Consider the following 26,885-nt stretch of genomic DNA (forward strand, 5'->3'; position numbering starts at 1 on the left):
ATAAGCTATAAAATTAATTTTAACTGTCGTTTTCCCCTTCCCTTTTGCTTCCCTGAACTTAGTATATGATCATAAAGTTTGCTTGGAAAAGCAAACTAACATTAATAGCCAAAGAAATAAAAAATAAAGTGGTATATGGGGGTGGGGGATGAAGTGTGGGTTGTCTTTGTAGATATTAGAACATATTGTAAAACCCCTGCAATCAAAATAGTGTTACATTAGCTCATGAACAGATAAATTAATAGAGCAGAAAGAACCCCCATTTGAATATGGACTTTAAATATTTGATAAAGATGGCATCTCAAATTATGGGGAAGATATGGAGGTTTTAATAAGTGGTGTTGTGTCAATGGGATAGCTTTTTTGGAAAACAACAAAATTGAAACCTAATCTTAAATCACCTTCATTTGTCTGTGTTTTCTGATTAGCTATTAGCTATCATCCAACATGTTCTACTAGATGGATTGTCACATTCAACTCTCATTGATGTGGCCAGTCTATCTTACTGAGTTTGTTTAGAACCAGTGCTGATCCCTCTCCTAAATATATTTACATCCAATTATCAATTTAAATACCACTGTAAAATATGTACAAAAATATTTTAAAATTCACTTTTCTTTAAAAGTATCTGTGTTTATTGTAGCTATAAGAGCTTTAAGACCATCTCTTAGAACCAGTCAAGTATAATTTAATGAAATTATGTATTATTAATGTATATTATATGTAGTGCACATATTCAAAGGGAATGATATAAGTGATTAGTTTTAAAAAAAAATGCTCCTTGTTTCAGACTTTCCATTTTAAATCTCATTGATCCCTGAAGTCTTTTGCAACTGACTTTCCTTTGCATAGTTCATTTGGCTTGGAATCTGATGAAAGAATTCTGACTTCTTGATAAGCTCTTGGAATAGGCCTCTCTTGCTATGGGAAGGTATCCAAAATTTATGGATCAGTAATCTAATCCAGACTGGCAACTCCCAAGGAATGAACTGAATTTCCCTTTTATTGTATTCACTCTCTCTCATGGAACACCTGGTCATAAGCTCTGTTCACCACTTCAGCCTGTTCTTCAAAATCACCTTCATAGACCACACTCCTCCCTTTCATGTAGCAACCTATTTTCCATGTATGTACTGATAAGTCAAATGACACAAACCATTTCTGTAAATGCCATGTCTGACAGTTTTCATACTTCGGGGTCTTCCTCCTGTACCATAGATTTCATGCTTCCTAAGTAGATAAGAGTCAATATGGAACATTATTTTAGGCCACAGAAAGTGGTGAGTCCCATCTTTTATATGATAATGTATATATGAACTAGTCTTTGCTGGGAACAAGCAGTGTCATAAAGTGTAAAAGAGGTATAACTGTAGGAAGAGTAGTACAAATGTCCTTTCAATCGTTTTAGAAAATGTACTAAGAAATAGGTAGGGGATATGATAATACCAGATAGAAACTGAACCATTAAGGTTCTGGGAAGATTTTCAAGGTAGTAGAAAAAGTCACAATTAGATTTTCAGTCTCAATTCTTTCAGTTTTGTGACTTTGAAGCAACAACTTTAATTTAATTTCCCTGTTTGTATCATTGGTGCAGGTAATGTTAAGAGCCTTTCAAAATCTGACTTTGGTTAAGCTAAACCTTGATAGCAGATGTACACATAAGAATGGATCTTCAAGTGACTAAACCTAACTCACTTTGATTTAAGGTATATAGGAAAGACTCCCTTCGAAAAAAATATCTGCCTACACTGGATCTGCGAATATATTTGATCTCTTTTTGGTCATGAAAGCTATTAGGAGAAATGATTTTTTTGAGGCTTGTTAACCTATGAATCCCGACTTCTAGGAACAAATGTTGTTCTTTAATAATGCAAGAAAGGGACACAAATGAAGAGTGCATTAAAAAGAGGAGAAAGAAACATTTTTCATATTTTGAAATCAATCTTCAATCAGTTTTTTTTCCAATCAGTGTTTTAAATAAATACCAGTCAACCTCCAGATGAATTTTCAATATGCTTTTCTCTTTGCTCTCATGAGTATTACTAAACAAGACTTCCAGAGGAGAAAAATCCACCTGATTTTTTTTTTTTTTTAATTTTTTTTTTTATTTATTTATGATAGTCACAGAGAGAGAGAGAGAGAGGCAGAGACACAGGCAGAGGGAGAAGCAGGCCCCACGCACCGAGAGCCCGACGTGGGACTCGATCCGGGGTCCCCAGGATCGCGCCCTGGGCCAAAGGCAGGCGCCAAACCGCTGCGCCACCCAGGGATCCCAATCCACCTGATTCTTGATTAAAAAATTGTTGATCAAGGAAGAGATGGTAGCAACATTATCCTTTTTAGATTTCTGTTCTTCAGAGATAATTGTGTTATATAAAGTTCATAAGATATTCAGATCAAACAGATATATGTATTGTAGTGAAGGGATATATATGTTAAGACATGCAAATATATCTTATAGAAATACAATATGGGGATCCCTGGGTGGCGCAGCGGTTTGGCGCCTGCCTTTGGCCCAGGGCGCGATCCTGGAGACCCGGGATCGAATCCCACATCGGGCTCCCGGTGCATGGAGCCTGCTTCTCCCTCTGCCTGTGTCTCTGCCTCTCTCTCTCTCTCTCTGTGACTATCATAAATAAATAAAAATAAGAATAAAATTTAAAAAAAAAAGAAATACAATATGAATGGAAGAAAAATGAGCAATGTAATATTTGTATGTCCATCTCCCTTGGCATTCCTGCATATATATCAACAACGTTCTGAAAAAAAGCTGTAGAATATTGAACATGTATATATGCATGTAGTGTAATAAAATCCAAAGGAGGCATAACTTCAAGAGAATAGTAGGTATGTTCCTCCCACAATTCTAGAAAACTTACTGATAAAGATTTTTATGATTATGTAATCATAACATAAAAACTTCAGAATTTTGGGATTCAAAGAAGATTCTCAGGGTAAGAGAACATTTGCAATAAGTCATTCTAGAAAGAGTGGGTTGCATTTGACCTCATGAAATCAGTACTGGTCTCATAACAGATGCGAACTCAAAGTGGGGAAAATAAATAAATAAATAAAGACACCAGCCAACTCCAACTGCAGGGGGATCATTTTTACAGGCAGAAAGTAATTATCCAGATGGAAGTTAGCCAGGACACCAGAGAGAGAGTGAATATTCCTACCGTCTCAAAATTCTGTGGGATTTTTAATGAACACAAATGGTCATGACCTTGAGTTTTATGCTCCATCCACAAGAAGAACTTCTTAACAGCAGTGCTGGGGTGTTCCCTCCCTCAACCCCTGCTGTGGGGCACTGATTCAGAATCAAGGATTAAGAAGTCTGTGAATGCCATGAGGATAATGAGGAACCCCTGCAAAAATTATTCGGTTCAATTAAATGACTAATTTTACAGGATAGTAGCAGTGCTGTTTGGCTGCTAGTGGCAAACTGCAAAACCACTCAGTGATTTTCTTTAGGGGAATTTAGTATTTTAATGACAAAATAATGACCATCTATAAGTGCTTAATACTGCCTCTGCTGCCACTTGGAACATTTCTCCCATTCTCCCCAACACCAGTTTTACTTTTTGTTCATTAGTTAAGCCCTCCCAGTCTTGGTCTAATTTTGCACACATGTATTTGATTTGTGATGAATGGATGACAGATTAGCCAGATTGCAAATCATAATTGAGCAGAGGTCCATGTAATGTAAATCACACGGGCCAGTATCCTTTTTTTTTTTTTTTTGCATCAAGGCAATAGCCTTCGAAGTTGCCAGAAAAAATAACAGTCCTCAGATTGAATATTGAGCATCATTGATGAGATGATAGACTTTTCCAGAACTTCCTAACATGAACTAAATTCTGACTCTGTGGCTTCAGCCCACAAATTGCCAACAGAAAGCCTCTAGAACACTGCTATAATGAAATTGTAAGACAGAAATGGGAAAGTAACTATCACTTTTTGATCACTAACTGTGTGTCAGATCTTGTATTAGGAATATATATTATATATATTTATATAAATTTATATTTTTATATATTTTTATATTTTAATTTTATATAAATAATTTCATATATATAAATGAATGGGTATTATTAGTGCCATTTAACAGATAATGTGGAGGGGTGTTATTTCTATGCAGGAATCTAGGCAACCTTCTTTGTAATAAAAATATTAACATATGTACAGGCACATAGGCACATGCACACTCATGCACTCAAGGACAAACTCAGCCTAGAAATTCATGTTGTTCAAATAGACCTGGAAAAAGAAACATTGTGGTAGGAATATTCCATATCATTTTATTGTTGTAGAACTATGATAAATTGTAGCATAATTGCCTAAATCCAGATGATAATGTTGTATTATACCACACATTTATTTCCCTATTTCCTCGTGGATATGTCCTCTCACACTTCATTTGTTGTACTCCATTAAAGGAGGGCAGCTCTTCTGAATAATCTTTCACATGTTCACTTGCTTCTATCAGAATTCGGCTAATAGGAAGGAACTGGCACAGCACTAAAGGACAGGAGAAAGAAAAAGCCAGGATTTGTCTTTTCTCTCTGCCTTAGAGAGTAGACAGTGACTTTCTTCTTTCCACTGGCTTCAGATTCTATCAAAGTTTCCCTTTTTCCTGGTCCCAACTCTAGATAGGGAAACCCAACTTTGGTTAATGATCTGATAACACTGTCTTCCTTTGGTCTTTCATTCTGATGGTAATAACACTGGCTTGCCTCATTGCTTTCTTGATGGTATTATCTGTAGCATAAAAGAGAGTTTTGAGGAAATCAAATTTATTTTTTTCTTTTGTCTCTTATGCTTTTATCTAAGAAACTGTTGACGAATTCAAGGTCAAAATGATATTCAAGGGCAGCCCGGGTGGCTCAGCGGTTTAGCACCGCCTTCAGCCCAGGGCCTGATCCCGGAGACTCAGGATCCCGAGTCCCATGTTAGGCTCCCTGCATGGAGCCTGCTTCTCCCTCTGCCTGTGTCTTTGCCTCTCTCTCTCTCTCTCTCTCTCTCTTTCTGTGTGTCTCTCATGAATAAATAAAAATAAAAACTCTTTTTTAAAAATGATATTCTACTCCTGTTTTTTCCTAAGATTTTTATAGTTTTAGTTCTTATCTTTAGATCTATGGATTCTTTTGAGTAAACTTTATCTTTCCACATGGATATCCAGTTGTCCCAGGACATTTTGTTGAAAAGATTATTCTTATTCCACTGACTTGATACCCTTGATTACTGTAGCTTTGTAGTAAATTTTGAAAAGAGACATACAGCTCCTCCAAATTTATAATTCTTTTAAAAGATTGTTTTGCCTGTTCCGAGGCTTTTAAATTTCCATGTAAATTTTGGATCAATATGTCAATTTCTGCCAAAAGGCCAGGTATGATTTTGAGAGGAACTACACTGAATATACAGATCAATTTGGGGAATACTGACTGCCATCTATATATCTTACTGGGTCTGCAAACCATGGTGATAGGATGTTGTCCCATTTATTTGGCTTTTCATTAATTTATTTCAAAGGTATTTGCTTTCATTAATAACTTTTTTTTTAATTTTTAAAAAAACAGAACCCATAAATACACTGTTGAATAAAAATGATGAGAGCAAACATCACTGTCCTGGTGCTGATTTTAAGTTGTAAACTTCAGGGATGCCCGGGTGGCTCAGTGGTTGAGCATTGGCCTTCGGCTCCGGGTGTGATCCTGGGGTCCTGGAATCAAGTCCTGCATCCGGCTCCCTGCAGGGAGCCTGCTTATCCCTCTGCCTATGTCTCTGCCTCTCTCTCTCCATGTCTCTCATGAATAAATAAATAAAATCTTAAAAAAAACGTTGTAAACTTCAGTCTTTTATGATAAAGCATGATATTTGCTGTGCGTGTTTTGTAGATGCACTTTACGAGGTTGACGTAGTTCTTTCCTATTTCTAGTTTGTTGACTTGTTTTTGGTTTTTGTTTTTTTTTTTAAATCATGAAAGGATGTTGGATTTTTTCAATGGCTTTTCCTGTGCCTGTTAAGATAATCATGTGGGGTTTTTTTTTTGTACTTTAGTTTATTAATATTATACATTATTTCGAATGAATTTTGGATATTGAAGCAATCTTACATTCCTGGGTTGAATTTTACTTGGCCAGAGTATATAATTCTTTTCATATTTTGTGGATTCAGTTTGCTAGTATTTTGTTAATTATTTTTACATCTATGATTATAAGGGATATTAGTAAATAGTTTTTATTTCTTAATTTGTATTTGTCTAGTTTTGTTATCAGAGTATCATTGAACTCAGAATGAATTGAGAAGTGTTTTTATTCTCTTTTGTATTTTATAAGATTTTGTGAAGGATGAGTATTAACTCTTGAAATGTTGATGTAATGTACCTGTAAAACCATCTCACCTGGAATTTTTTGTGGACAATTTTTGAAATATTTAATTTCTTTAGTTTTGAATATTCAGATTGTCTGTTGCTTCATGAATCACTGTCATTAATTTGTGTCTTTCTAGGATTTGTTCATTCACCTAGGTTTTCTAAGTTTTTGGCTATCAGTCATTTTTTTTTAAATTTCCATAGTGAATATAATAGTACTACATCCATTTCCTCTATTCTCTCTCTCTCCATATATATATATATATATATATATATAAAATGTTATATATATAATGTTTCAATGCTTTATTAACAATTGAAATAAACCCCGAAACTGGAAGTGATGACATCTTAAAAGACCAAGAGGTGAGGGGAAATGTTTACATTTTTTCCCTTTAATTTCCCTTTCTTTTTTTTCCCTGTAATTAAAGCACATCTTAGCACAAATAGATTTTGAAGATTTAGATTTTGTAAATTTAAAGTAGATTTTGCAGATCTTTGTAGATTTAGTAGAAAGATATTAGCATGAAAATATCTCACTGGCTCACCTATATATAGAAGCTCATGAATAAAGTATTTCTCATAACTTAGCTAAAATTTTTATGAATAGACAAGCCTAACAGGAAATGTATCTGATACTATTTTGCATCTGAAAATATTGCAAATAAGAGAAAAAAACAGGTTTTTCACAATTAACACAGTTAGCCAAATTATGCTGTTCTTAATTTTTCATGAATTTTAAGATAAAAACAGAAAAGTTTTTATTGGGGACTACAATAATCTTTATTATGTACAGCATATTAAAATAACAATACTATTCCTACATATTCTGAATTTAGAGCTCTTTTCCTAAAACCATTTTTTAGAAGTTTTCTTCATACCTGATTTTTTTGCATGATAAAATGAAAGGTTAGGTATAGTAGCATCTTATCAAAAGTTACCCCCTAAATCCTTGATTCATGAGCTTTTACATATGGGCAAGCCAGTGGGATGTTTTCATGCTCTCTTGAATGTTGCCAAATATGCCATTGGATTGATATCTAAATTAAGTTCCTCTCTATGGGCTATTCTCTAAAGGGGAAAAGGAATCTAATTTGTCATGAAGGAATCTTCCAGTCTTGACCCCATGTGGTTACTTATAGTTATTAACTCCCAGTAGTTGTTAAGCACAGAAGATGATTTATGGAACTAAAACAACCATCTTATGAAATACATGTTAATGCAACATTTGCAAGTAGCCACTGCCTTCCCCTTACTCATTAGGGCCATTTATATTTAAATAAGATCGAGGCTGATGGAAAACTGAACTGAAGTCCATTGGTTGTTTGTAATTCTTCCTTCCATCTCTGCCACATTCATCCCATTTTTAACACCATTATTGAGTACATACTCTGCCAGATGCTGTGGGCATACAGAAATTAAGACTGTTCTCTAGGAATTAACACACAAATACGTATAATACAATGCCACATGGAATCAGCACCAAGTGAAGACAGCATATTGTGCTGTGGGAGAACAGAAAGAAAAGAGTCCAGTCTCACTGACAGAGGCTGAAAATGCTGTGAGGTGTGAAGCCCTTTAACTTGAGCCTCAAATGATGACTTGGCATTTCCTGGCTTCAAAACAATCCCAGGTGAATGAATTCTTATGAAAGTTATATTGATACATAATATACCCAGGAAAAGGCCATATGTGTGATATGAATGAGCTATGGAATAGTCAGTAATAGGTAACAGGCTATGAATTTGAAGAACTAAGAAAGGGCTTATTTGTGTAGTGTTTCTCATACTGCGTTAAGATGTTTTGACCACATAATATACAAAAATATAAATCATGAGAGTTTTAAGATAGAAATAAGTTATATCTGAGTCCTCAAAGTTCTTCCAAAAGGGTAATAAAAGAAAAAAAAAAGGATAAAGATATATATTGACTTCTTGGGAGAGGTAAATTTCCCTGTACTCCATTTTTAGGTCTTCATAAAAGGAATAGATATTTCGTTATTTTTAGGAAAGAGAAAAATGTTTGAATCTTCATAGGAGTAAATTCTCTCCTTTTATTGTTCTGTTTAATATTCTCTATTGTGGTTCTCTCCCTTTGGATTGAATTTTTGTCCCATGAAGATGGTGCAATAAGACGGGCTAATGTTGGGGATCCCTGGGTGGTGCAGTGGTTTGGCGCCTGCCTTTGGCCCGGGGCGTGATCCTGGAGACCCGGGATTGAATCCCACGTCGGGCTCCCTGCATGGAGCCTGCTTCTCCCTCTGCCTGTGTCTCTGCCTCTCTCTCTCTCTCTCTCTCTGTGTTACTATCATGAATAAATAAATAAAATATTAAAAAAAAAAAAAACCTCTTTCTTTGTCTTCTTCTTTTTTTTTTTTTTTTTGGACTCATTAGAAGAGTCATTATTTCAACGTGGGTTCGGAAAAGAGTTTCTCAAACTCACTATTATTAATATTTTGGCCAGGTAATTCTTCACTATGGGAGGCTATCCTATGCATGACAAGATGTTTAGCAGCATATATGACTTCTAGCCACTAGGTGCCAAAGCATGCCCCAGTTGTGATCATTAAAAATGTCTCCAGATATTGCCAAATATCTCTTGGGGGAGTAAAATTGTTCCCAGCTGAAAACCACTATTTTAGAGACAAAGGGGAAAAAGGAGGCTTTCAGTCTGTTGGGTTCAAAATATTGTGCCTATCCTTTACAAACAGGAGAAATGTTGATGTATCCTCATAATTCAATAAAGTACACAAGGAATAGATATTAATAATTTAAAGAATTATATGCCATGGTCAAATGGGATTTATTCTTAGGATTCAAGGATATTTCGGCACCTCACAACAATCAATGTGATACACTATGTTAACAAAATGAAGGATAAAAATTATATGATTATCTCAATAGATACAGAAAAAACACTTGAGAAAATTTAACAGCCATTCATGATAAAACCTCTCAACAAAGTGGGCATAGAGGGAAACATAGTTCAACATAATAAAGGCCATATCTGAGAAACCCATAGTGAATATCATACTAAATGGTGAAAAGTCAAAAGCTTTCTTCTGAAATCAGGAACAAGACAAGGATTACCACTCTCACCACTGCTATTCAACTACAAATCCTAGCTTAAGCTGTCAAGCAAGAAAAGAAACAAAGGTATCATAATTGGCAAAGAAGTAAAATTGTTTCCATTTGTAAATGATTTATTGTTTTTTAAAAATTATAAAACTGGGACGCCTGGGTGGTTCAGCGGTTGAGCCTTTGGCTCAGAGCATGGTCCTGGGGTCCTGGGATGGAGTCCCACATCGGGCTTCCTGAATGGTGCCTACATCTCCCTCTGCCTATGTCTCTGCATCTCTCTCTTTCTGTGTGTCTCTCATGAATAAAGAGAATCTTTTTAAAAATTGTAAAACAGTTAAAATACAGTGTTCTATTTAGTTTCAGTAGTACAATATAGTAATTCAACAATCCTATATGTTTCTCAATGCTTATCATGAGTAGTGTACTTTTTAATCCCCATCACCTATTTCACCCATGTCCCCACCCCCTCTGGTGGGGTCCATTCTGGTACCTACCAGTTTGTTCTCTATAGTTAAGAGTCTGTTTCTTGGTTTGTCTCTCTCTGTCTCTCTCTCTCTCCCCCCCTCCCTCCCACCCTTTGTTCTTTGGTTTTATTTCCTAAATTACATATATGAGTGAAATCATATGGTATTTGTCTTTCTGTGACTGACTTGTTTTGCTTAGCATGATACAATCCATGTCATTGCAAATGGCAAGATTTCATTCCTTTTGATGGCTGAGTAGTATTCTATCATATATATGGATACCACAGCTTCTTTACCCATTCATCTATCAATGGACACTCGGGCTACTGCCATACTTTAACTATTGTAAATAATGCTGCAGTAAACATAGGAGTACATGTATCCTTTTGAATAGTGTTTTGTATTTTGGAGGTAAATACTCAAGAGTAATTATTGGATCATAGGATTGTTCTATTTTTACTTTTTGAGGAACCTCCATACTGTTTTCCACAGAGGCTATACCAGTTTGCATTCCTACCAATGGTGCACAAGTGTGCCTATTTCTCCACAGCCTCCCCAACACTTGTTGTTTTTTGTATTTTTTTTATTTTGGACATTCTAACCAGTGTGAAGTGATATCTCATTGTAGTTTTAATTTGCATTTCCCTGATTATGAATGATGCTGAGCATTTTTTCGTGTGTCTGTTACCCATCTCTGTGTATTCTTTGGAGACGTGTTTGTTCATGTCTTCTGCCATTTTTAATTGGATTAATTGGATTGTTTTAGTAATGTTGAGTCATATCACTTCTTTATATTTTTTTAAATACTAACCCTTTTTTTGGATATGTCATTTGCAAATACCTGCTTCCATTCAGTAGGTTGTCTTTTAGTTTTGTTGATCACTTTCTTTGCTTTGCAGAATTTTTTTATTTGGATGAAGTCCCTAGTTTATTTTTCTTTTATTTACCTTGCCTCAGGAGACATATCATTACCATTTTTATTCAACTTTGTACTGGAAGTCCTAGCCACAGCTATCAGACAAGAAAGAGAAATAAAAGGCATCAAATTGGTAAAGGAGAAGTAAAACTTTTATGATTTGCAGATGACATGATACTATATATAGAAAACCCCAAAGACTCCATCAAAAAACTACTAGAACTGATAAATGAATTCAGTAAGGTTTGCTTAATTCAGTAAATGTTGCTACAACCAATGTGAGAGAAATTACTTCCTATGCTCTCTTCTGGGATTTTTATGGTTTCAGGTCTTACATTTAGGTCTTTAATCCATTTTGAATTTATTTTTATGTATGGTGTAAGAAGGTGGTCCAATTTTATTCTTTTGCATGTAACTGTCCAGTTTTCCCAACACCATTTATTGAGAAGACTGTCTTTTTTTCATTGTATATTATTTTCTCCTTTGCCAAAGATTAATTGATCATGTAATTGTGGGTTTCTGAGTTTTCTATTCTGTTCTATTGATCAATGTGTCTGTTTTTGTACCAGTACCACATTGTTTTGATTACTATAGCTTTGTAGCATAACTTGAAATCTGTAATTATGATACCTCCAGTTTTTTTTTTCTTTTTTTAGATTGCTTTGGCTATTCAGGGTCTTTTTTGGTTCCATACAAATTTTAGAATTGTTTATTCCAGTTATGTGAAAATGTTAGTATTTTGATAGGGATTGCATTAAATATGTAGATTTCTTTGGGTAGTATAGACATTTTAACAGTATTTGTTCTTCCAACCCATGAATGTAGAATGTAGAATGTCTCATCATTTCTTTGTGTTATCTTCAGTTTCTGCTATCAGTGTTTTATAGGTTTTAGATTACAGGTCTTTCACTTACTTGGTTAAAATTATTCACAAGTATCTTATTATTGTGGTGCAATTATAAATGGGATTGATTCTTTGATTACTCTTTCTGCTGCTTCATTATCAGTGTATAGAAATGCAACAGATTTCTATAAACTGATTTTTTATCCTGAAACCTTACTGAATTCATTTATCAGTTCTAGTATTTTTTTGATGGAGTCTTTGGGGTTTTCTATATATAGTATCATGTCATCTGCAAATCATAAAAGTTTTACTTCTCCTTTACCAATTTGATGCCTTTTATTTCTCTTTCTTGTCTGATAGCTGTGGCTAGGACTTCCAGTACAAAGTTGAATAAAAATGGTAAGAGAAGACATCCTTGTCTTGTTCCTGTCTCTTTCTCTCTCTCTCTCTCTCTCTCTCTCTCTCACTATACACACACACACACATACACACACACATACATAGTCAGCCATTAAAAAAGAATGAAACTTTGCCATTTGCAACAAATGGAAGAAATGTAGAGGATATAATGCTCAGCCAAATAAGTCAGTCAGAAAAAGACAAATACCATATGATTCCACTCATGTGAAAATTAAGAAACAAAACAAATGAACAAAAAAGAAAAGACAAACAAAAAAACCCAAGACTCTTAGATATAGAAAACAAACTCAGGGGCATCTGGGTGGCTCGGTCAGTTACGTGGCCGACTCTTGATTTTGGCTTAGGTCATGATCTCAGTGTCATGAAATCAAGCCCTCCATTAGGCTCCACACTCAGCATGGAGTCTATTTGAGATTCTCTCTCTCCTTTCCCTCTGCCCCGCTCCCTTCTTGTGTGCTCTCTCTCTCCCATATAAATAAAATCTTAAAAAAAAAGGAAAGGAAAACAAATTCATAACTGCCAGAGGGAAGGGATATGGATGGGGAGATGGGTGAAATAGGTGGAGGAGATTAAGAGTATATTTATCGTGATGAGCACTAATATGTAGGATTGTTGAATCATGTTGCACACCTGAAACTAATATAACACTTATGTAAATTATACTTGAACAAAAATAAATTATAAAAATTAAAAAATTAGAAATAATTTTAAAAAGGTCAAAGGACCTTAGTAGACATTTCTTCAAAGAAGGTATATGAAGGGCCAACAGGTATATGATAGGATGCTCAAGATCACTAGTTATTAGGGAAATGCAAATTAAAACCACAGTGATCTATCTCCTCACATCTGTTAGAATGGCCATCATCAAAAAGAAAGAGATAAGAAATACTAGTATGGATGTGGAGAAAGAAAATTGTTGTGTACTGTTGGTGGGACTATAAATTGGTAAAGCCACTATGGAAATGGTAGGGAGGTTCTTGAAAAAATTAGAAATGGAACTACCATATAATCTAGCAATTTCACTTCTGGCAACATATCCAAAGGAAATGAAATCTAGCTTGAAAAGATATCTGCAGCCTCATGTCCATAGCAACATTACTTACAATAGTGAAGACATTGAAAGAACCTGAATGAATGGATAAAGAAATTGTGGGATATATATATATATATATATATATATATATATATATATACTTGAAAGCAGAGCTTGTGGAGATTTTTTTCAATATTAAGTTTTATTTATCTTTTAAAAAGATTTTATTTATTTATTCATGAGACAGAGACAGAGACACAGGCAGAGGGAGAAGCAGGCTCCATTCAGGGAGCCCGACGTGGGACTTGATCCTGGGTCTCCAGTATCAGGCCTTGAGCTGAAGGTGGCACTAAACCGCTAAGCCACCCAGGCTGCCCCTGTATTTTAAACAAACTACAGGAAAGAAGATTAATTTAAAAAGAAAAATTCCAAAATATAAAAAGTCAAGAATGAATAAGGAAAAATAATCACCAGCTCTCAAATTAGGTATAATTATAATTAATGATGATGATGTTATTATATTCAGAAAGCAGTGATACAGGGAAGCCACACTGGAAAAGACAGCAATCAAGAAGAATTTGAAATTTTGGCTTATCTGTAGAAGTCATATAGTTGTGTACTCTCTGAGCTGATGTGATGATCCTCATAATTTAGAAATACTATCTGTTGTTCTATACCAATGCAAGCAAATGTGCCCTTAGAAAATCAGTGAGCTAAAAATTTAAATTAGATATAATTTTTTAAAAAGATTCTTAAACTTGAAATTATCAACAAAACTTTCTATATCCATTAGAAAGAAACAGTCTGATAATGACTTAGAGTTGGAGGAGACCATTTTGTACAAACTGATATTTCCAATAATATAATCACACCCAGAGAGCTTACTCATCCATGATCACAGGAGCTACTTAGTGAAGGAGTTATTAGGGCTAAATCCTAAGATTCTTATTGCACAGATCAGGGATATTACAATTTTAAAGTAGCGACTTTTAAGAGTTATAAGGTGAAATAAAAGGAACACTTTTCACTTCCCAATAAGAATTGTTTTCCTTTTGAAGCAGTAGTGGTTCTCCTAATTTGTTATCTAAAGATTGATCCTCTCTTGGACTTGCTAGACCTCCTTGTACACAGAGAGGGGAGGTAGTATATCCTAGATGATCTAACATGTTTAGGAATCATATCTATTACTAAAATTGTACAATTTATTTTCAAAGGTCTAGAAAATTCCAGGATATCAAATCATGAGGTAGAGATCTTATGCACAAGGCAATCTATATGATAAAGTTTACAAGATGTCCAGATAGGTAACTACAGAGAGTTAAACTTATACTTTGAGGTTTATCATCTTTGCTATCAAATAAAGTAACACATGCAATGCACTTAGGATAGTACTTGGCATGTAGAAGGTACCATACAAGTGTGTGCCACTGTTGTCATGACACTTAACAATCATCACCTTCATCTTGCTCTCTAATGTTCTCCTTGGTGCCCTGAGCCGGGCATGGCTCCAGAAGATTGGAGAACTTCTAGCATGTACGATGTGTATCTCTAATGTTCAGTATTTTGTCTTCCATACAAAAGTTAGTCAAAGGTTGCTTACTGAATAAATACTGTTGAATACTCTCACAAGGGATGGCTTAACATATCTCTTTCTGTGTATGATAAACCCAAATATGACAACTGTGAATTTAGTCAAATTGCTATAGAATCCTAAAGCAAAGGAAAGTGAGATAAGTGAAGAAGAAAAATTTTACCCTGGGAAAGACCAAAAAAAAATGGAAGAGGATGGAATTTGTTATGAGGTGTATTCTGGCTCCTATCCAGGCTTAGTAGTGGATTCCCAAGATGTTAATGCTCTAATCCCCATAACCTGTGAATATGTTATTTTACATGGTGAAAGGAACTTTGCAGATGAGACTAAGTCAAGAGTCTTGAGATGGGAAGCTTATTTGGATTATCCAGGTTAACTAATGTAATCACAGGGGTCCTTTTAGGAAAGAGGCAGGAGAGTCAGAATTAGAGAGGGAAAAATATAATCATGGAAGCAGAGATCAGGGGAGGAGACAGGATGCTACTCTGTTGGCTTTAGAAATGGAGAAAGGGACCAGGAGGCCAAGAATGTAGCCAAACTAGGAGCTGAAAAAAACAATGCAATGGATTTTGCTCTAGGGCCTCCTCAAGGATACACATCTCCCAACACCTTGATTTTATCCCCATGAAACTGATTTTGGACATCTGACTTCCAAAACTATAATGTAATAAATTTATGTTGTTTTAATATTTGTGGTAACTTTTTAAAGCAGCATTAAAAATCTGAAACAATACAGCATCTCTGTATACTAATACATACTAGATTGTAATGTAAAATTACTAAGCTTTGTGGCTCTTGCATCTGTTAGCTGTGTCCAGCCATTTCATTCTAAGAAAGGGCATTTCTTCTTTCCTTCTTCAGCTTTATTTTTATTTTTTAAAGATTTATTTATTTATTTTAGAGAGTGAGAGAGAGTGAGAGCAGGGAGAGGGAGAAAATCTCGAGCAGACTCCCTGCTGAGTGAGGAACCCCACTTGAGGCTTGCTCAGATCATGACCTGAGCTGAAATTAAGAGTCAGAAGCTTAACTGACTGATCCACGTAGGCACCCCATCCTTCAGCTCTGTTTTAAACATACATTTGTACATGAAACCCAATTCTTCCCAAACTTTATCAGCCTGTGAACACTTTTATAGTCATAGCAGTTGTAGTTCAGGATTCCCTGGTCCTTGTCTTTCCCTTTGCAAAGTTTCCAAGTCTAAACCATGCCCAGGAGTCTCCAGAGGTTGCTTTGCATTTGCTCACCAAACAGTCCATTTCTGCAGGGGGCTACACCACACTCAGGATGCCATCCTACTCTAAGGGGTATTTCCCCAGACACATTTGACCTGCTAGCATATACTGTGCTCTGCTCTAAGTGCCACTGGCCCCTGCTGGATCCAACCACAAAACACTGAATCTTTTAGTGTCACAGTGTGCAGGTCAGTTTTTAAGGAAAAAAAAAAATCTCTCTTCTTAGTACTCTGCACTAAATGAGTCCCAAGGCAGTGCTCTCAATATCCGATAGGGTTTTTAGTGAGACAGTTGCTTCATATTTTATTTAGGCTCCCCCCTGTTATCGATGGGGTCCAAAAGTGAGTTGAAGTTGGGGACATCTGGTAGATAATGTGAATGAATACTCCGTGTTGTAGTCACAATTACCCCTTTCCCTTGAGAAGTATGGTTTTTGTACTGCATCTAACTCCTTTGACTTTGATCCTTCTTCCTTTGGGAAACTTTCTCTCCCAAAAGCTAGCTCACTCGTTTCCCAAATGCATTTGTATTCAGTCTTTTCGCTACATCTAGGAAGTCATGGTTAGCTTTGAATATGGCTTGAAGTCCCTCAGACTTCCTGAAAATCAACTTTTAAGGGGTTTTCTCCATCTGTTCACCAGTTATGACCTAATGTAACTTGGACTCAGCTTGGATTCATCCATACCTCCATTTTTGTGTTTTTGGAAACAGGGATCCAGAATTGTTTCATATGCTATATATTTTTAATGTCCTGGGAGTGACTGTTCAATATGTTTTCTCACGGTGTAAAGCCAGGATTAAAATACCCATCTACCTGAAACGACTGCCGTATAAATAGTTTTGTGTCTGAAAATATAATCTACTTTAAGTCCTCTGATCTGGGTTTTGTTGTCACAATATAAAGAATCCAATTCATCTGTGCATACTGTGTTTGCAAGAGTTGTCATCACCTGCAGGATTTGTAAGAAATGTTTATCCACCCTAAAGAGGAGAGGTGGATTTGAGGTCTGCCCTGATTATGTTGAGCCTAAGTAAATAGCCAGAAATGTTAACTGTAGCAAAGGATGGTTGGTAAATAAGGAATGCTCTCAGTGCTTTCAGTTCTGTATAGCTGAATGAGCTTATTTGAAATGACAATTTCAGCTTTGAACTAATTTGAACTAATTACTATTTAAACGAATAATTTCAACTTTATATTATTGCTTGTGCCTGTTGTGAAAACTTAGGAATGAACAATGGTTATTCCACACTTGGCTCAGAAAAATTGCTATCTTTTCAGGAAGAACATTATGGTCTGGTAACAGCTCTGTCTCTGTATTATTTATCTATTAATGCATAACAAATTTACCCAAATATTACTAGCTTAAAACAACATAAAGTATTTTCGCACACAGTTTCTGGGATCAAGAATCTGGAAGCAGCTGAGCTGGATGGTGCTCAGAGTCTCTCATGAGGTGATCAAACTATTGCTCATGGCACAGTTCATCCTAAGACTTGACTGGGGATGGAAGTTCTACCTCCAAACTCATTCACATGGCTGTTGGCGGAAAGCTTCACTTTCTTGCTACTGAGCCTCTCCTTTGGGGTGATCATGACTTGGAAGCTGGCTTCCAGCAAAATGAGTGAGCATGATGGGAAGTAGGAGGAGAGAGAGAGAACTGACTGTTATGACCTACATTGCTGAATCACATACCATCACTTCCACGTATTATATTCATTAGAAGCAAATCACAAAGTTGAGCCCTCCAACATGAAGGGATATCCAAGGGCATGGATACTAGGAGGTGGGATCATTGGGGGCCCATCTTGGGGGAGTGGCTACCACAGTCACCAACTTGCTAACTGAATGTGAAACATTATGCATCTTGGAGCTTTTGTTTTTTCCTCTTACAAGTTTAGGGATTTTAATAGATAATCTCTGCACCTATTTGGGCTCTCAGAGATGCTAATATGCTAGAGAATGATTATAGAGAAAGGAACTTGGGCAGAAACATACTAGTGAATGGGATAGTTTAGCTTTGGGGCCTTTACCCCATTCCCCAAAGTAACTGCTGAATTTTGTTTTTGTTTTTTTAGTGTCTCAATCATCTTCCAAAGATGCCTTCCAATGGTCAGTAGCAATTGGAATTAAGTTTCACAGATTATTTGACTTATCACCATTCAAGGATCATTTTTCAAATTCCCTCACCTTCCATGAAGGAAACAGGGATACAGAATTGTTTCATATGCTATCACAAGGCACAAAACTAATTATTAGGATTTATCTTTGTACAATATTGTATGCAATAGGACTATTTTTGCTAAGAAAATAAATAAATATCATGTATAGAGAATTACTGTGTGCCACAGCTCTTCTAAATGTTCTTTTAATACTCTCACAATCCTTAATGAGGTAGAACCAAAATGATATGCTTCTGTCGCACATACATGCCATGGTACAGTCAGGTTTGACACCAGACAGTCTGGCCCCAAGACTCAGGCTCTTAGCACCTACACTCTGCTGTGTTGTCACTCACCCAGGGAATTCACACTCCTGATAGATGTGGGGATGGTTCTGGAGTGATTCCACTCTTCTTTAAGTATTAAGACCCCAAGACCCTAGAAGGATAAAGGAGGTGACTACATCATATCTAAACTAGGATTTTGAGTGTACCAGACCTTCTTGAACGTTAGGAAGTTGATGTGAACCCGTTTCTTAATTACATGTCAAACGTAATAATTTTGCATTCCAAAGGCACAAAGTTTCCCTGTTGCTATAGTATCTGTTAGATATGATGATTTCATCTTTTGTCTTTTGTCCAACATGTTAAGAAGGAGCTGGATTTTGTCCAACATGTTAAGAAGGAGCTGGATTTTGGGATAAAATGATGATGGTAGCTAGATTCGGGTTGACAAACACTAGTCTCAGTAAACTTATTTCTCTTGTTTTTGTTTTCAGAGTGAATCACATGCAAGAGAATGCCCAGAATAGTTTACATTGAGGTACACAGGATAACTAAAGCTTCTCTAAAGGCTTTTGGTTTTTTTCCTGTATTTGTTCTGTTTTGTAAATCTATTCAACAATTCAGAGAAAATTCTGAGCATGTTTTCTGGCTGCTTCAGTGAAAACAGTGTAGGGCACATAGCTATATGCTAATGCTTTGAGAAAATAGTCATATGGACTAGAATGTTGACTCTCAGTTTCCTTCATTTTTAATATGATTAATACAAATCAATACTGGGAGTACCACAATTTAGTGTATTGAGTATAACTGGTCAGATAAAATACAGGGCACCCATTTAAATTTACGTTAGAGACAAAGAACAAATATTGAGTTTAAAATGTTTGATATATATTTATACTAAAAAATACCCATTCCTCATCTGAAATTCAAATTTAACTGGGCATCTGCATTTTTACTTGCTGTATCTGGTAAACTTAATTTGGGAGACTTGAGACGACTTGAAAATGTTCTCCGCCCTACTGTTTTGGGGGCTGATGATTTCATTTCTTTGGACTCCACTTTAAAGTGTAACTAAGTAACAGCTGAGCCTTCATATCTTATGAGAAATATTTGCAACTTTGAGGTAAGAGCCCATGTTCCAACTTAGCTCTGCTATTCACTATTTATACAAAGAGGAGCAAAGCACTTAAAATGTCGGTCTCATTGTTTTTCCACTGGAACCATAGAGGTGATATAATACCCACCTCAGAGCATTCTTCTCGGGATCTAATATATCTAAATCCTTTAGGTTCTCCCATATAATAGTCCTGGAATGTATTTTAATTATTGTGTCCATCATTCTTGTTATAAACATAAATGACCTGAATTTCTTTTAAGTCCTTCCTGTTTATGGGTACAAACAGTATTACAATAATAACAATAGTTTGAATTTCATATATTTCTTCCCTGTGTAGTAGAACCAATCTTCTCTCTTGATTCTTTTCCATTTAATTTTGGAAATCTCAGGGGGTTTTCCACATGTTCCTATAAATCATTTTATTTACTTTTTCCATCTCCAACCTACTTGTTTAAGATTTTGTCTTTTTTAGAGCAGTTCTAGGTTTATAAGAAAGTTGGGAGGAAGGTACAGAGATTTACCACATACTCCCCATCCCCACACATGCATAATATCCTCCATTGTCAACACCACTCACCAGAGTGATACATTTTTTACCAAGGATGAGCCTCTATAGAAGCATCATAATCATCCAAAGTCCATAGTTTACCTTAGAGTTCACTTTTGATGTCATACAGTCATCAAAACCCACAGGTTTGAAAAAATGTATAACATATATCCATTATTATAATATCATAGAGTATTTTCTTGGCCTAAATACTCTCTGTGCTGTGCCTGTTCATCCCTGCCCCCATAGCCAGTGACTGTCTCGTTGTCTCCATAGTTTAGTTTTTGTCCTTTCCAGAATATCATGTAGTTGGAATCATACAATATGCAGCCTTTTCAGATTGACTTCTTTCACTTGGTAATAAGCCTTTATGGTTCCTCCATGGCTTTTCTTGGCTTGACAGCTCAGTTCTTTTTAGCACTGAATAATATTCCGTTGTCTGGATGAATCACAGTTTATTTGTCCATTCACCTGCTAAAGGATATCTTGGTTGCTTCCAACTTGTGTTTTATCTGCTGTCCATGAGGCATTTCAACAATGTTTGTCATTCTTGACGCTGTAGCTTCTAATGTCCTTGAAGTTGCTGATCTTTTTATTCAGGGTATTAATTCTGTGTGCTTCCAAAGCCTCGGGGGGTGGGGGGGGTACCAAAGTATACTACATTTGTTCTAGTACTCAGAACCGAGCCAAACCATGTTCTGAGGACTAGTGGGGACAATTCTTCTTAATCCCTTGGTATTTAGAATATCCAATATGCTGATGCTTTGGTTTCAAAATTTCACAGGCCAGACTTACTCATATAAGCCTATCCTACTCTCCTTTTTTCTTCCTTCCCTCCTTTCTTTTCTTTTCATTCTGTAAGAGTGGAGTTTAGGTCCTATTGACGTTGCCCTGAAGTTAAGTTTAACTTACAGTGAAGAACCACATGGTGAACAGCTTTCCCATCCAGAATACCCTACTCCTTTGCCCCACAATCGTTTGACTCATCCAGTATTCAGTTGGAAGACTTTAATGTAGTATTCAATATAGGTATAGAATGGGAGATACCAAAAAGAAGTTCATTAAAAACTCAGAATCTCATAGTATTTATCAAAGAGAAACAGAAAAAGATAGTTGTTTAAAGCTTCAGAAAATGACTTAGGGGAATATTGTACAACAGTGACAGTTGTGCATTTTCTTTTGATCTGTTTTGAGGTGAAGAATATAATCTGTTTATGCTCTTTTTTGGATAGACCTTTGGGTATAAAGTAATAAGAATTACGGAAGTGATATTATGGGAACATGCCAGAACTAGGAATCAAAAAAATGATTTCAGTTAGGTCAAAATCCAAAGTATATTAATGGCCAAATCACCAACCCATGTCCCAGCCAAACAGAACATTCAGGGCATCTGAATGGACCTATTTCCTGCCACTGTTACTGTGCACACTAGTCTCATTTCCTAGAAAACTCTTTTTCACTTATTCTACAATTATCTTATTTTTCTGATGAACCATCTTCCTTCTGTCCAAATGCCCTTTGTCCTCTGAGAGAGACAACCATTTTACAACCTATGCACCCTGCAAACATTTCTTCTATTGCATATGCCACTTGCAATTTTAATGATTTCTTTGCATATTTCTCTCATCTCCTTGAAGGCAGGGACCATCTGCTATCCATTTCTGTGTTCCCATTGTTCCTTTAGTATAGAGCTTGGTGCATAGTATTCCTCAGTAAAAGTAGTGAATTGAACAACGAAAGATCAGTAGCTATAAAGTGAGAAATGTATCCATTATTTCATTCTGTGACATGTATTATTCTCAACTATTAAACATGATTAAAGCTTTAAGGAATTATAAAAAAGGCAACAGAGATGTGAACTATTTGATACATCTTGAATTGAAAGATAGTAATCTTCTGGTTACCTGGGTGCTCATTCCAACATTGATATGTATCTTTTATTTTCTTATCATGCTTAGAGTCCAGATGGATTTTTATTAGTTCATCAAACAATACAATGGGCTTGACTTGTATTTAAATCAGTATAATTAGTTTAATCTTAAAACAAAACAAATGAAATTGATAAATGGGCCTGGATACTTAGTTATGACATTTTAGTGCCTAATAAATTTAAATGAGATAAAAGAGCAATTTACCTCCCTATGATCTGATGTGTAACTTTCTGATAGCAGCAGCTAACGTTATAGACTTTGCCTAGTCTTTTGGGCTTGAGGATGTCAACTTGATCTAGATAAGGTTTCATTTATAGAAAACTTTAGTGGGTTTCATGCCAAAAGCAAATATACTTTTTGTTTCTAGATTAGAAGCCAGTTTGTCATGAATTCCAGTTGGTCTGAAATTTTCTGTTCTTTTTGATGAAGATCTAGTCCAGGTTTTCTGAGAAAGCACTTCTCTTAAAAAAAAAAAAAAAAAAACTGGAAGAATGAGATAATATTAATTATGAACATTTGTTAGGCATCTACACACCAAACGCTGTGAAAGCTGCTTCATACTTAATCCTCACAGCACTCTATGAGATAGGTGTGAATACTCTCACTTTACACCGCTAGTAGCTAGGAAAGGAGTCTGCATCCAGACCCTGTTCTCTTAAAAGCTATTTCAATTAGCTATGGAATGGGCACACATTATTGTTAGAAGTTGTGATTAAAGTTTGCTGGTCGAGTAAATTAAGATTATCTTGTACGAAGAACCCATAATTAATTATGTATAAGGATTGCTTTTGAAAGCTGAGCAAATGCGTTTCCCTCAGGAGCTTAGTCGTTGTAGTCATTCGCGCTATGGCCACAAGGGGGCGTGTGTTAAAGGCAAAGTTGACTGTGCCTTTTTCCGTGGGAAAGTTACCTTGGACACGTGTTCCTTGATTGAGGGTGATGGCTGGGCTTGGAGTTTAACCTTGCTGCATCTTTTCCAGTGTGTTGCAAAGGTCTTCTGATAGTTCTCTGCTTCTTTATGCCTAATTGCATCACTGTTCGGCACATTCCACAAAAATAACATGGTTTTCGAAAGGCCGTTTCCAGGGTGGGTACTAAAAACCACCATAATCATCTAACACAATGCAATTCAGTTACTTTTAAATCAGATTCTTTCTTTTTTAGTAGCTCTTTCCTAGAGTTGCTGGCAAGTTCGGTAGAGCTAGAAGAAGATGGATAGATCAAGAGCTTTAGCTCACAGCAAAGGGGAATTTGATCACCAACATAAAATTGAATAAAGAATGCAATCTGGAACCAAATGGCCGAAAATATAGTTTTCATCTACTTAAGATAATTATGCTAAATACACTCATTTAATTTAGTAACTATATTATTGTAACTATGGATTAAAAACATATGCCACAATAAAAGTTTGGGAGAAAACATTATAGAAACATAGGAAATTGACTCGTCATTTAATAAACTTCTAACAAGGAGAAGAATTCATTTAGGCACTGTAGAACTTCAAGGATTTAATGTAATCTCTTCATTATTTGTTTTTGTTTTTGTTTTTTTCATCTGAAGTACTAATGTAGATCATTCCATAGGAGCCTACTGAGGTTTCATCTCTCCATGCATAGTTTTATAAACTGGATAGGGAGAAACAAATAACAAATGATTATTATGAAAATATAGATGTCTGTGTGTATGTATATTCAACATTCTATTTGCAGAGTCTTAATATCTGTAATAGTCCTTGAAGATAGTCCTCTTCCATCATACGTGAACATAATTTATTCATTCAGTGGATATCTATGAAACCTGATCATAGGACGCCTGAGTGGTTCAGTGGTTGAGCATCTGCCTTTGGCTCAGGGCATGATTCTGGAGTCCCAGGATTGAGTCCCACATCAGGCTTCCAAGGAACCTGCTTCTCCCTCTGCCTATGTCTCTGCCTCTGCCTCTCTCTGTATCTCTCATAAATAATTAAATAATTTTTTAAAAAGGCTGAATGTATGTCAGGCTTTATTCTAGGTACTTGGAATCCATTAGTAAATACAATAGCCCCAAATTCCCTCGCTGTGAAACATACAATCTAGTTAAAGAAAAGAAGAGAGGCAGCAAACAACATAATGAATAAGTAAATGACATGGTATGTTAATACAGTTGACCCTTGAATGAGACAATTTTGAACTGCATGGATCCCCTTTACTGTAAATAATACATATAAATACTGTAGTAGTACTGTAAATGTATTTCTCTTCCTTCTGATTTAAAAAAAATATTTATTTATTTATTTATTTATTTATTTATTTATTTTATTTAGATATGGGGGAGGAGCAGTGGAGGAGAGAGAGAGAGAGAGAAAATCCTCAAGCAGACTCAGCACTGAATGCCCAGCCCAATGTGGAGCTTGACCCCAGGACCTTGAGATCATGACCTGAGTCAAAATTGAGAGCTGGCTACTCAACAGATTGACCCCAGCGATCCTCCTTATGACTTTTTTTTTTTTTGAAATTTTTATTTATTTATTCATGAGAGACAGCGAGAGAGAGAGAGAGAATGAGAGAGAAAGAGAGAGAGAGAGAGAAGCAGAGACCTAGGCAGAGGGAGAAACAGGCTCCATGCCGGGATCCCAGTGTGGGACTCAATCCCGGGTTTCCAGGATCACGCCCTGGGCCGAAGGCAGGCACTAAACTGCTGAGCCACTCAGGCTGCCTTCCTTATGACTTTCTTAATGACATTTTCTTTTCTCAAGTTTACTTTATGGTGAGAATACAGTATACAGTACATATACCCATATAGAATATGTGTTAATCTAGTATTTATGTTATCAGTAGGGCTTCTGGTCAACAGTGGTATATTAGTAGTTAAGTTTTGGGAGAGTCAAGTTATGGTGCGTGGTATGTCACTGCCCATAACACCCTTGTTGTTCAAGATTCAACTTATATAAATGGTACTGAAAAAATAAATCAGGTTAAAGAGGATTAGGACCGCTGGGGAAGAGTACAGTGAGGCCAGACTAGCAAAATTTGAACAAGGACTTGAAGGAGCACAGCATTTACCTTGTAGGCACCTGAAATAGAGGGCCAAACACTCCAGATGAGAGAACAACCAGGGCAAAGAATACCATAGGCAGAAGAACAGGGGTATGACATATTCTGATTCAAGTTACTTAGAAGATTAACTTTTATTTTAATATTACAAATAGACTGTGTGTGTTGGGATGGGATAGGTTTCCTAGAAGAGATGATAGTAGCTCCTATCAGAGAGGTAACAGTGGATTTTGCATGTATTTTCAAAGTTGAGCCAACAGTATCCTGATAGGTTGGATACAGGGTGAAAGACCTCCAAGGTCTCAGTAGCTGGAAGGACGAGGCTCTCTTTAACTGGCAGAGGGAAGATGAGAACTTCATTTATAGGCAGGATGAGTTTGAGATGTTCATTCAGCATCTGAGTGTCAGTTGGATTATCATCGTCTCTTCCCATTAGAGATTCCTGATAGGAATAACCCTCAGCACAAGATAACCCTGTCCCTCCCCCATCCACGACAGAACTTCCTGATCAAAAAGTCCTCCAACAGAACGTAAAGACTGCTAACTCTGGGAAACGAGCTAGGGGTGGTGGAGGGGGAGAAGGACGGGGGGTGGGAGTGAATGGGTGACGGGCACTGGGGGTTATTCTGTATGTTAGTAAATTGAACACCAATAAAAAATAAATTAAAAAAAAAAAGTCCTCCATTCATACCAGCTGGATGAAACTCAGACTGTTTCTTAACACATAGTCCTGATAATAATTCCTGACTGAACTTTGAGAGTAAGATTAACGCAAATGGTTTTCCTGCTAAGCTACATTTAAGGACAACCAAATTCTTCAACCAAATTTTTATCTTCTTATGGTAGCCCAAAGGTTTCTTTTTAATATATACTTTATCAGTATCTACATGGAGATAGACTTGCCACAAAACCCAGGTTATTCTATTTGATCTTGGCATTTCCTCATGGAATGACTATAGCTTTCTCCATTTTGCTAGGATGAGAAGGAGATATGTAGTGTCCTAGAAAGCTGTCTTCAGGCCTGCCTGCCAGCAGATTTTTGTTGACTTTCTTTGTTGCTGTCATCTTTTTCTCTTTAATTAAATTAAAAAATTTAATTTTTTTTTCACTTGTAGGGTAAAAGAAAGTAGAACAGGCATCCTGGATTTTGCCAGGGATGAAGGCATGTCTGATGTGAGAGAAGCCTACCCTCCTGATTTCCTAATAAGAAAACACTTTGTTGGAAGGAGGAGAACAGAGGTCTGATTCCCTTTTGCCAATTAAATCTCTGCATCTTGCGTGTTCTTCCCATTCTTCCCACAGAGCAAACATATTCTCTCTACCATCTACTAGAATTTAACAAAAGATAAGTGAGGGTTCACAGTAAATTTCTTCCCTGGCACCTAGACACCAGAATAGGGTATTTAAAAAGAAATAATTGATATAAAGTCTAAAGGACATGCTATAAAAATACATCACTTCTACATTTCAAAAGGAGTTTATTAAGTGTGTCCGGACTTTTGTTCAGTTAAAGAAAAATGTTTTACCTTTCTTTGAGGGCAGCAATAATCCATTTGGTAATAAGCGACAAGAAATATATGTACAATTCATGCTGGCTAGTAGATTGTCTTTGTTTGTCTTGCTTGTGGCACATAAACACAGATGTCAGAAGAGAACCCCTTTGTCCATTAATCTGAGGATGGAAAGCTGCTGATACAGCAGCTGGGATGCCTAGATCATCTGTCCACACGCTAGTTCTTTCCTGGTTTATAAAGTAGAGTTGTGGGGGTTTTTTTGTTTGTTTGTTTTTGTTGTTGTTGTTGTATTTTGGTCTGAATATAAATCAATAGAAAGAGAACTTTAGACCTATTTAGAATTC

The 26,885-nt window shown here is 36.1% G+C and overlaps 2 long non-coding RNA genes across 18 annotated transcripts in view; both read left to right on the forward strand.

Annotated features, from left to right (window-relative positions):
• Nucleotides 1-26,885, forward strand: part of LOC112678721 (uncharacterized) — a 290,591-nt gene that overhangs the window by 28,831 nt on the left and 234,875 nt on the right. Inside the window, exon 3 of one of the 17 annotated variants that reach the window (XR_003147817.3) lies at nucleotides 26,143-26,304. The exons of 15 other annotated variants lie outside the window; for them this stretch is intronic. This is a non-coding gene — a long non-coding RNA (uncharacterized LOC112678721). Of the gene's footprint in view, nucleotides 1-24,297; nucleotides 24,415-26,142; nucleotides 26,305-26,885 lie in introns of those variants that run through there. One more of the 17 variants, XR_007408010.1, reaches the window with a different exon arrangement.
• LOC125754263 (uncharacterized) lies at nucleotides 17,348-18,944 on the forward strand. The gene is made up of 3 exons (XR_007408014.1): nucleotides 17,348-17,407; nucleotides 18,030-18,063; nucleotides 18,892-18,944. It is a non-coding gene; the product is annotated as an uncharacterized LOC125754263 (long non-coding RNA).

Source organism: Canis lupus, chromosome 33 (assembly GCF_003254725.2).
Source record: "Canis lupus dingo isolate Sandy chromosome 33, ASM325472v2, whole genome shotgun sequence".
Classification (NCBI taxonomy): domain Eukaryota; kingdom Metazoa; phylum Chordata; class Mammalia; order Carnivora; family Canidae; genus Canis; species Canis lupus.